This window comes from Symphalangus syndactylus, chromosome 1 (genome assembly GCF_028878055.3).
Source record: "Symphalangus syndactylus isolate Jambi chromosome 1, NHGRI_mSymSyn1-v2.1_pri, whole genome shotgun sequence".
NCBI lineage: Eukaryota > Metazoa > Chordata > Mammalia > Primates > Hylobatidae > Symphalangus > Symphalangus syndactylus.
This window is the reverse complement of record NC_072423.2, coordinates 18994619-19005587: the sequence shown is the minus strand read 5'-3', so window position 1 is coordinate 19005587 and position 10969 is coordinate 18994619.

Sequence of the window (10969 nt, the reverse complement as noted above, 5' to 3'; positions counted from 1 at the left end):
GAGCAAAACTAAATACGTTTGTGACTAAGAAAATGATACAAAAAACCAATGAAATGAAATGTTGGTTATTTGAAAAGATCAACAAAATTGATAGACCACTAGGTAGATTAACCAAGAAAAGATTCAAATAAGCCCAGAAATTAAAAGCAAACATTACAATTGACATGACAGAAATACGAAAGATTAGCAGAGACTTCTATGAATCTCTATACTGACAAACTAGAAAACCTAGAGGAAGTGTATAAATTTCTGGAAACATACAACCTCCCAAGATTTAATCAGGAAGAAATAGAAATTCTTAACAGACTAATAACAAGTAGTGAGATTTAATCAGTAATAATAATGAAAAGAAAAAAAACCCTCCAAAAAGCAACCCAGAACATGCAGGATTCAGAGTCAAATTCTACCAGCTATATAAAGACAAACTGGTACCAATTCTACTGAAACTAATCCAAAAAGTTGAGGAGAAATAAATCTTCCTAACTCATCCTATGAAGTCAGCATCAATCTCATACCAAAGCCAGGCAAAGACATAACAAAAAAAGGAAACAAATATTCTCAACAAAATACTAACAAACCAAACCCAATAGCACATCAAAAGATAATATGCCATGATTAAGCAGGTTTTATTTCAGGGATTCAAGGATTGTTTAACATACACAAATCAATAAATGTGATTTACCACATAAACACAATTAAAAATGAAAATGTTATGATCATCTCAATAGATGCAGAAAAAGCATTTGACAAAATTTAACAACCCTTTATGATAAAAATTATCAACAAATTAGACATAGGAGAAACATATCCTAAGGTCATAAAAGTAATATCTGACAAACTCACAGCCAATATCACACTGAATGGGGAATAGTTGAAAGTATTACCCCTGAGAACTGGAGCAAGACAATGATTCCCACTTTCAACACTCCTATTCAATATAGTACTGGAAGTCCTCTCCAGAACAGTCTAGCAAGAGAAAGAAATAAAAGCCATCCAAATTGGGAGAGAGGAAGTCAAATTACTGTTGTTTCCTTATATGCTCTTATACCTAGAAAACCCTAAAGATTCCTCAGAAGTCTCCTATATTTGATAAGTGAATTTAGTAAAATTTTGGCATACAAAAATCAATGTACAAAAATCAGTAGCATTTGATCAATAATGATCAAGCTGAGAATCAGATCAAGAACTGAATCTCATTTACAATAGCTACCAAAACAAAACAATACAAAACCCTAGGAATATCTTTAACCAAGGAGTTGAGAGCTCTCTACAAGGAATGCTATAACCCCCATACTCATAGATTGGAAGAATTAGCATCATTACAATACCATACTGCCCAAAGCAATCTAAAGATTCAATTCAGTTTCTATGAAAATACAAATGTCATATTTTTTTACATAACTAGAAAAACAATCCTAAAATACACGTGGAACAAAAACAGAAAAAGCACAAATAGCCAAAGCAATTCTAAGCAAAGAGAACAAAGCTGGAGATCACATTACCAAACTTCAAATTATGCTACAAGGTGATAGTAACCAAAACTGCATGGTAATGCTATAAAAATAGACATATAGATATCAATGGATATCAACAGATAATCCAGAAATAAAGTCACATACCTACAAACAACTGATCTCCAAAAAAGTTGACAAAAAAAAAAAAAAAAAAAAACATGAGGAAAGGGCACTCTATTGAATAAATAGTGCTGGGAAAATTGGATGGCTATATTCAGAAGAATAAAATTGGACCCATATCTCTCACCATATACCAAAATTTACTCAAGATAGATTAAAGTCTTAAATGTAAGTCCTAAAACTATAAAAACTCATAGAAAAAAAAAACTAAGAAAAACTCTTCTGTACATTGGCCTTGGCAAAGAATTTATGACCAAGAATACAAAAGCAAATGCAACAGCAATAAAAAAAAATAGGCAAATCAGACTTTGTTAAATTAGAAACTTCTGCACAGCAAAAGAAATAACCAACAGAGTAAACAGACAATCTACATTGCAAACTATGCATTTGACAAAGGACTAATAGAATCTTCAAGGAACTTCACTCAATGAGAGAAAAAAATAACCCTATTAAAAAGTGAGCAAAGGACATGAACACTTTTCAAAAGGAGACATACAAGCAGCCAACAAACATAAAAAAATTGCCAAACATCACTAATCATGAGAGAAATACAAGTTAAAACCACAATGAGATACAGTCTTACAACAGTCAGAATGGAAAAGTCAAAAACAACGCATGTTGAGAATACAAAAAGACAAAGAATGCTTATACTGTTGGTGGAAATGTACATTACTACAATTTCTATGGAAAGCAGTATGGAGATTACTCAAATAACTGAGAATAGAAGTACCATTCAAACCAGTAATTCCACTAGCGGGTATCCATCCAAAGGAAAATAAAGCATTATATCTATCTATCTCTATATATTTTATATATATTATATATATTTTCTATATAGTGCACTCATATGTTTATTGCAGCATTGTTTACAATAGCAGAGACATGGAATCAACCCAAGTGTCCATCATGACTGAATAAAGAAAATGTGGGGTGTGTGTCTGTGTGTGTCTGTGTGTCCATATGTGTGTATATACATATATATATATATAAATACACACACATATATATATACACACACATATATATACATATACACGTATATGTGTGTGTCTATATATATATATATATATATATACACTTCTTAGCCATTAGAAAAGAATGAAATCATATATTTTGCAGCAACATGGGTAGAACTGGAGGACATTATATTAAGTAAATTAACTCAGAAACAGACTGTCATATACCAGTCATAGTCTCACTTATAAGTGGGGAGTTGAATAATTTGTAGATATGGACATAGTGAAATAATGGACATTGGAAACTGAGAAAGGTGAGTGGGTGGAAGGAGGGTGAGGGGTGAGAAATTACCCAATGAATATGATGTACATTATTCAGGTAATGGTTCTACTAAAAGCTCAGACTTCAGCACTACACAGTATATTCATGTTAGAAACCTGCACTTATCTCCTCCAATCTGTAAAATTTTCTTAAAAAGTACTAATGTTATGAAGTCTGCATGTTTTATCAGGAAATATAGCAATAAAAATAGAAAGTTTGTCTGTATTCATTGTCTCCAACAACCCTTTGCTCCAAATTGTAATTTTGAAAAATTTATAACCTATGAAAATTGAAGAAATGTAAACATGTATAAATTGATAAAAGAAAATCTGATTTTACTGAGAGTACTAAGGGATATTCCTTTTTTTTTTGAGACGGAATTTCGCTCTTCTTGCCCAAGCTGGAGTGCAATGGTATCATCTCGGCTCACGGCAACCTCCGCCTCCCGGGTTCAAGCGATTCTCCTGCCTCAGCCTCCCAAGTAGCTGGGACTACAGGCACGCACCACCACGCCTGGCTATTTTTTTGCGTTTTTACTAGAGATGAGGTTTCTCCATGTTGGTCAGGCTGGTCTCGAACTCCCAACGTCAGGTGATCCACCCACCTTGGCCTCCCAAAGTGCTAGAATTACAGGCTTAAGCTGCCGCGCCTGACCAGGATATTCCATTTTAAAAAATGAACTTTATTGTATATATTTAAGGCATAAAGCGTTATTTATAATATTCATATAAATAGTAAAATGGTTACTGTAGTGAAACAAGTTAACATGTCCATGATCCCACATAGTTAACCATTTTCCCAAACCATTGTCAAGATCAGCCATAATCTACTCATTTAGCAAAAATCCTGAATATAAGACAGAGATGATTTTTTAAGATACTGGGATTTAATAGAGTTTTACAGATAATTCTTATTTAATCTTATATTAGTTTTGATTTACACACTGATTTTGGAATCATTCTCATGCCAGAGGTCTCCATTTTCCTTTATAAATTAGCTAGAACTAATAGACAATTCAGTCTAACTGTACTTTTTTTGGAAAAAATATAAAAAATACTTCGGGAAATTTTCTAAATGACTAAATTGTACTCCGTGAAATTATTAGACAATTGAGAACCGAAACTTTCTCACTGTTTCACAGTTAAATTACTATATTACTCTATTCTATGTTAGGATCTAGTTTTTTGTAACACTGCATGACTCATAAACAACTTAAGAGTAATCTTCTTAGAAAAAAGAATTCCTAAGAAGACAACTGCTCAATTGCAGTTTGTCTAGTAAATATCAGAGTTTTGAGGAGATACTCATGTCTGTAGGAATTTGTATAATTCCTGCATATGATTTATTTGCATCATGATGAATATTATCTCATATAACTTCAAAGTAAAAATGCTGTGAAGCGATTAACTTCCATTGTAATTTCAATTAGTATTGATTAATATTCATATTCAAAACTTAATTTTCTTCAAAGTTATTGCCCTAGTTTAAGTGATTTTTATATGGGAATTAATTAAATTTAGACACTAACAGTTAAGGGGCTATGGAGTTTTCAAAATTCTAACTAGATATACTTTACTGCCCTAAATTACTGGGTTTGTGTGAGCCACTTATACCTCTTTATTTTTTTCTTATTAAAAATAATAAATTTTATTATGGAAAATTTCAAATATGTGCAAAATTAAAGATAATTTTATCATAAAACCTTATGTACCCAAAACCATCTTAAGTAATTATCAACTCTTGACAATTTAGTTCATCAATTCTTCTGCCAAAATCTTCTCCCATCTTTTTGATATATTTTGAGGTAAAACCACACATGTAATATTTTATTCTCAAGTAATTCACTATGTATATTTTTAAATATACTTATTTTGCCAGGCAGAGTGGCTCACACCTGTAATTCTAGGATTTTGGGAGGATAGGGCAGGAGGATCTCTTGAGCCCAGGAGTGTGAGACCAGCCTGGGAAGCATAGTGAGACCCTGCACCTGTAATCCCAACTGCTTGGGAAGCTGAGGCAGGAGGATTGCTTGAGCCTAGAAGCTTGAGGCTGCAGTGAGCAATGATCAGGCCACTGCACTCTAGCCTGGGCAATAGAGTGAGACCCTCTTTCAATAAATAAATAAACTTGTTTTTATATTACCTAACCATATATATCACATAAAACTAACGTCAATTCCTTAATGACAACAAACATCCAGTAAATGCTGAAATTTCCTTGATTGAATTAGGATGTAAATTAGACATTCCAATTGGTTGATTTATCAAATTGCTATTGACCCACCCAGATCACCCATAACTTCTTCAGAGGGTACCCAAAATGTCTAAATTCCATCCCCTTAGTCTTTGGGGACTTTCTCTTGCCACTGTGGTCCTTTACGCTGCCCATTTGGCCAGACCAATATTCCAAGAAATTAGAGCCCTTCCAAGAATTGTTTGGAAATTTAGTAGATTATCTCTGAGACACTTTTTTATCTGACTCTTAAGAGTTTCCCAGTGGAATTTATCTCCATTCATACAACGTAACAAAGAGTTTTTAAAACACATTATTAACTTTCTCTCGTTTTTATTTCACCTCTTAGGTTTTCTAGCTTTAACTCCCAAATAAAGCACCTGCACTAGAATCCTAATATCAGAATGTGCTTTTGGGAAAATCCAACTAAGACAGTTGATTTTCAGAGCTCTTTTTATGTATATTTGTAAATTTTTATTTTTCAATCAGGCAATAAAATCTGTGTACTAAAAAATCTAAAGGAGCGCTGACCTTAGGCATACTTTCACACATTATACCAATTTAAAGCAATATAAAGACAGTTTCTAGCACCTATAAGTTTTGGAAGAACCTCAGCTATTGTCAGGGCAAATATTGAATGTATCTCATTCTCTTTTTCCTTTCCTTGTGCGGCTCCAGTTACATGAATTTTCAATTGTGTAACAGTTTCCCATGTCTATATTTTCCTTTTCTGTTTTTTTTTAAAAAATTATTTTTTAAGGTCAATATACCATTACATATTTTCCTTTATCCTCTTTTATTTGGGGTGGCGGGCAGGTAGTCTATCAGTCCTACTTTCTACAAACAACATTGAACTTATCTAATAATAAATTTTGCATACGTTCCCCTTTCCATTACCCAGATTCTAATTTAAGTAATTGCCTTTTCCCCTAGCTAATGCCACTTAAATCATTAAGCACTATTTAGTTTTACATCTTCTACTTCATCTCTTCCCATTATTTTGATAGTTCTACTGCATCTACAATATCAAAACATGACTTTTACACACTCTACTCTTTTTCATAGATGTGATTGTCCCTTAATTTTACAGGTAAATATACATTCAGTGATCATCATATCCCTAATAGGTCTCTCTAGCTATTTTGAACATCTGAAACTCACTTTCAGCTATAATACCAAAGAAACTCTGAGAAGAATCTTATTTTCCATGTTCTTGAATATTTATAATACTTGTTGTCTAGCCTTTACAATTAAAAGTAAGTTTGTGAGGATATGTGATACGTGGATTACTTTTTTTTCCCCTTAAATGTGTTAAATATGTGTCTTTGCTATTTTCTGGTGTAATTCATTGCTGTTGAACATTAATGACAATACGATTTTCTTCCCTTCATAAGTGAATTGTACATTTTGCCTTGATGCTTAAAGATGTCCCAAGCCCCTTTAACATTAAATAGTTTTACTAGACTATGCCACAGTATTGGTCATTTTTGACTAAATTTTCAGTGATGTGGTATGGCCTTTCAATACCTAGGTACAAGTCTTCTTTGATTCCAAATATTTTTTGAATAATTTTTTGTAAATGTTGCTGTGCACCATTGTTCCAGGGAGTTCTATTGCCTATCTTTTATATATGTAAATATATCTGAGTTCATATCTATTTTTCTTTGCTTTTTTCACCAATTTTATTTTCAATTTTATTTACATTATTATTGATACATAAAAATGATTTGGCAAAGTTTAAACACTATTTTTAATTAAAGAAATGCTCAGGAAACATAGGAATAGAAAGGAACTCTCTCAACTTGGTACAATTTTCTATAAACAAACAAAAATGAGTGTTTTTAATGAGTTATATTCACTTATTTTTATTTTTGAAATAAGCATGTGGTCTAAAATTCTGATTACATATTTTCAGTTTTCTATTCAAATATTTTAATGTAAACATCTTATGAATTGTTTTTTCATTCTATACTTTTTCTTTCATTTTCTTCATGTTTTGCTTAATTTTAGATATTAAAGTAACAATTTTGTCTGTTTTTTGGCATGTCATTCTAGCAGAAACGTTAATCTGTTTATTATCTTTTTAATATAAATTTTTGTATAAGATTTAGCTACAGTCTTTTTTCTCTTGTTCTAATTTAAATTAATTAGGTTTTCTGTACTATAAGGAGAGGAGAGTGGGCCAGAAAATATTCTCTAGCTACAGTAATTTGGTGTCCTTTTTTTGCTTGTTTACTAAATTGATTGAACACCAATCTTACACATTCTGTTCCAGAAAAAGAAAAGGAAAAGATCTTTCCCAGTTTGTTTTATGAAGTTGGTATTACCTTACATTAAAAACCAGACAAAGACAGTACAAAAAATAATACTAAAGGCCAATATCTTTCACAAATACAAGCCCACTTTTTGATGGGATTGTTTGCTTTTTTCTTGCTGATTCATTTGAATTCATTGTAGATTCTGGCTATTTTTTGTATGCAGGTTGTCAGGGAAGCGAGAGAAAGCTGGCAGTCACAGTCCTCACCAAGCTGCCACTCAAACCGAAGGGCGGGTCTCACTCCCACCGTGCCCCCCCCCCCCCCGCCCCGACTCCCAACAACTCTGAGTCTGTTTCCAGGTAGTGGGCGAGCTGGAGCTTGAGAACTTGCTCCAGGCTACCTGCATCCCAGTTGTGAAAGAAAAGGGCTTGATTCTTCCCCTACCTGGAGTATGTACACTGGATTGATGCCCTCCCCCGAGTTCTGGCCAGGAGGCTTCTCACCCTGTTGAAATTGTTACCAAGTTCAGCTGGAGATTTCCTTCTGTCTGTCGTCTTTTCCCCCAATTCCTCTTGCTACCCTCCCAATGGATCCCTGTTGTGCCAGGGAGAAATGGCCTGCTTGGGGACTCAGCTAGCTCCCAGGGCCTTTCTGCTGCTTCCTCTACCCCTGTATTCCACTCGACCCTCTAAATTGACTCAGCCCCAGGTGAGGCTGGAAACTTCTTCCAAAAATATACCTTCAGTTTCTCCAGTGGGGGTGTGCGTTCGGGAGAGGAGGCTCTCCCTTTCCCACTTCTGTAGTTGGGGCACTCACAGTATTTGGGGTGTCTCCCCAGTCCTGTAGGAACAGTCCGATTCCTTCAGAGGGTCCGTGGGTCCTCCTGAGTCCGTTAAATCTTTTTCCTTTATAAATTATCCAGTCTTAGGTATGTCTTTATTAGCAGCATAAGAACAAACTAATACAGTGATTAATACAGTGATGGAACTGTTGTCTATATCCTGATTGTAATGTATATTTTACTCTTTTTTCTTTTTTGAGACAGTGTCTCGGTCTGATATTCAGGCTGGAGTGTATTTGCACAATTACAGCTCACTGTAATCTTTTTTTTTTGAGATGGAGTCTTGATCTATCACCCAGGCTGGAGTATAATGGTGTGATCCTGGCTCACTGCAACCTCCAACTTCCTCTTCCTGGGTTCAAACAATTCTCCTGCCTTAGTCTCCCGAGTAGCTGGGATTACAGACACCCGCCAACATGCCTGGCTAAATTTTGTATTTTAGTGGAGATGGGCTTTTGCATTGTAGGGAAGGCCAGTCCCGAACTCCTGACCACAAGCAATCCACCCACCCGCCTCAGCTTCCCAAAGTGCTGGGATTACAGGTGTGAGCCACTGCACCCGGCCTGTAATCTTGAACCTGTGGGCTCAAAGGATCCTCCCACCTCCATCTCCTGAAGAGTTGGGACTATAGGCATTCGCCACCATGCCTAGCAAATTTATTTTTTAAAAATTGCTTTGTATAGATGGGGTCTCGGCTATGTTGCTCTTGTCTCAAACTCTTGGCCTTGAATGTTTCTTTTACCTTGGCCTCCCACTGTGCTGGGAATACAGGCTTGAGCCACAGTGCCCGGTCCCCTGGTTGTAATATTATACTATAGTTTTGTTGGATGTCACATTGGGAAAAACTGAAAAGTCTTCAAGGGCTCTCTCTGTATTCTTTCTTACAATTGCATGTGAACTTATAATGTTCTCAACATACAAAGCTTAATTTAAAAAATCAAGGCTATCAACCTGTTTTCATTGCAGGATATCCAGGCAAAGCTTGCTCAAGAAGAAAAGAGTCTCCCATCTTGTTAACTTAAACACACTAGAATGCTATGCTGAAACGTGGAACTAAACAAAAGCAATCAAGTGCCAAAATGAACTTGCACTTTCTGAGGTTTGCCTCCCATGTTTCTTCTTTACCTTTTATATGGGCATTCGCTTCTCTTTGCCCCTAATGCTTCTGTCTCTTTCAATTTAGTTTCTACTCTTTGTATATATTATTTGTTTTCTTTCTTTGTTTTTTCATTTCAGGTTTTGCCTTAGAAGAAGGTTTGATTTCAGAGTATGCAAAATTCATAGGGCTCAGATTGCATCCGTATCTTTCAAACTTTCAAAGACTTTCTTTATTCTCCCAGCAAATTGCATAGTGAAATTCTCTCCCCCTTTTACCTGCTATTTCCAGAATAGCCAGCTTTACTTTCAGGCTGAGTTAAAATCTCTTCTATTTGGGGTACTTGCTTTGAATATTTGTTTTCTTAGTTCTCCAGGTCTTCAATTCGCTTGTCTGCTCTCTACTTACTGTAATATAGTTGCCAAAATTATGTGGTTTTGCTATTGCTAGTTGTTTAACACTTCCTACTCCTCTCCTCCAAACACATGTGCCTCACAGTTGGAGTTTGTGTGGATATCTGGTAATGTCATTTTGGGGTGCAGATTGGCTTTGGGTTAGGTACTGAATTGTTTCGTTCTCATGGCTCCATCTACATTTGAGGAAAAACTGTTTGGAAAGATTCAAAATGATACTACTGCTACGACTGCTATCATGTCTATTTATAGTTTGTGGCATTTTTCTATGATGCTTGCATTCTCTTTTGCTTGGTTAAAATCCTATATGACCAAAATGAGATCAAGTATAATTTTCATCTGCCTTCGACACTGAGTTCAATTTTAAGATAAAGCTGAATCTGATATATTATGAGACCACCTATTAGAAAAAGAATATACAGAGAGCCCTACACCATGAAAATATTCGATTCCTGATTTATATACACTTTTAGCTCTAAACTACCTAAAACATTTGAAAATCCTGATCCATATCATGGGGAAAATGGCTTTGGAGTTTGTTACCAAATACTATTTTCTGAAAATAACATATTTTCAATCACCCTCTAATTTAATTGTTTAATAATATTAAGTCTTATAGAATAAAGCTGTGTTTCAAACATGCTAATCTATTACCTTGATTCTCTTATGCCGATTAGGAGATTTAAATAGTGAACAGGGAATCTGAGTCAACAGGCATATGTGGCAGTCAATGTGAAGAAATTGTGACATTTTCAGATTTGACTTCATGAAATGCAGAAAATTAGTTAAAGCTAGCCAAGAAGAATAAATGAACCCTTGACAAAGGGATATTTCCAAGAAAAGTAAAATCCCAGAACAAATTATGGTACAGAGTACCTGGTGGGATGTTTCTCACTTTTCATTTCACTTGCTCTCCCTTCCACATTATTTTTAACCAAAGTAAAATAATTTTGGAAAACAAATCCCTCAAATGAAATGTTAAATATTACAACTAAAAGTGTTGACATGAAGAACAGTGGAATATTTGAACACAAAAGATTTTCCAAGCTGCTTCTAATTATATTTTGTCTGCTACCTTATAAATTTTTCTTTCTTTTCTGCCTGTTTTAGACTCAAATTCCCCAATACCACTGACCTATATCTGAAACAGTTCTGCTTAAGTGTAAACGTTCTTTTCCTTTACCTTCCAAATTCAACAAAATACTATTGTCAAGTTT